Consider the following 1,757-nt stretch of genomic DNA (forward strand, 5'->3'; position numbering starts at 1 on the left):
ATTTGTCAAAGCAAATCTTATTGCTACATCCAATGTCAAGGGGGGTGATGACTCAAAGAAGAACTGGAATAATGGTAAGCGGCCCTAATGACTACCACAGTGACAAGATGTATTTTAGGATATAAATGTCATGACTCTTTGAGTCACCTCTGACTACTTCCCCCTTTAATTATGTAGAATTATGTGTTTGTATAAGGCAGACATAAAGACTTTATATCCCATAAATCCTCATAAACCTCACCAGAAGGACAATTCAAATTGAGCTTCCCACCCTACCCCAGCGCCCCACCCCCGCCCCCCCCCCCCTGCAGCCAGAGCCATACTGGTCTTGCAACTCAGTGGCAAGCGGCAGTGTCCAAGCTCTGTTCTGCAGGATGGGGTTTGTTAAAGCTGTCAAGAACAAGGCTTACTTCAAGAGATACCAAGTAACGTTCCGAAGACAGCAAGAGGGCAAAACTGACTATTATGCTTGGAAATAACTGGTAATCCAAGATAAAAATAAGTACAGCACACCAAAATACAGAATGATCGTTTGTGTAATGAACAGAGATATCAATGTCAGACTGCTTATGCTGTATAGAAGGAGACCTGATCATTTGTGCAGCTTATGCTCACGAACTCCTGAAGTATGGTGTGGAGGCTGGCCTGACAAATTATGCTGTGGCACATTGTACTGGCCTGCTGCTGGCCTGCAGGCTTCTGAATAGGTTTGGTATGGACAAAATTTACGAAGGCCAAGTCAAGGTGACTGGAGACGAATACAATGTGGAAAGCATTGATGGTCAACCTGGTGCCTTCACCTGTTACTTCGATGCAGGACTTGCCAGGACTACTATTGGGAATAAAGTTTTGGGGGCCCTTAAGGGAGCTGGCAATGAAGGTTTGTCTATCCCTCACAGTACCAAACGGTTCCCTAGTTATGATCCAGAAAGCAAAGAATTTAGTGCTAAGGTACACTGAAAGTACATCATGGGGCAGAATGCTGCAGATAACATGTGTTATCTGATTGAAGAAGATGAGGGTACTTATAAGAAACAATTCTCTCCATTCATAAAGAACAACATAACTCCATACATGATGGAGGAGATGTATAAAAAAGCTCATGCTGCAATACCAGAGAATCCAGTGTATGAGAAGCCTAAGAAAGAAGTTAAAAAGAAGAGATGGAATCAGCCCAAAATGTCACTTGCCCAGAAGAAAAATAAGGTAGCTCAGAAGAAGGCGAGCTCCTTAGTGCTCAAATGGGCTGCCAAGAGTTAATAAAACAGACCACAAACTTCTATCAAGATTCTTCAGATAAAGACAATAATAAACTTACTGAACAAGCAAAAAAAAAAAACATTGAGCCCCAGTTAGATGCTCTAGGAAACCCAACACTGAAGGGGAGGGTATTACTCAGAATCTTTTGGGATTCAAGAGATAGAAATCCAATTCAAACTAGCATGGGCAAAAACATAACCAAACTCAAAAAGAGCTATGGCATACCAGGCTTCAAAGTGAGACTGGATTTCAGGGCTTAAACACTGTTAGTCTTCCTTCTCTCTGTCTTTCATCCCTGGTACTCTTCTTTATCAGAATATCTCAAGCTGACTTATCCAAGCAAGGGGATGGAAGGGAAATATGACCCTAGGGAGCTGTAGGCTTACAACCAGAAAGGAACCTAGGACTCTTCCTCACCGGCTCTGCTTTGAAAGATCCTAGGAAAACCACTGAAGCTGCACCACAGCAGTTTGTGAATTTTCAAAGATTGCTCTGGC

At 42.7% G+C, this 1,757-nt stretch overlaps 1 pseudogene; it reads left to right on the forward strand.

The window, feature by feature from the left end:
• The first annotated feature begins 362 nt into the window (after positions 1 to 362).
• LOC785559 (large ribosomal subunit protein uL18-like) lies at positions 363 to 1,261 on the forward strand (annotated as a pseudogene).
• Positions 1,262 to 1,757: the final 496 nt, after the last annotated feature.

This window comes from Bos taurus, chromosome 8 (assembly GCF_002263795.3).
Source record: "Bos taurus isolate L1 Dominette 01449 registration number 42190680 breed Hereford chromosome 8, ARS-UCD2.0, whole genome shotgun sequence".
In the NCBI taxonomy this organism is placed as follows: domain Eukaryota; kingdom Metazoa; phylum Chordata; class Mammalia; order Artiodactyla; family Bovidae; genus Bos; species Bos taurus.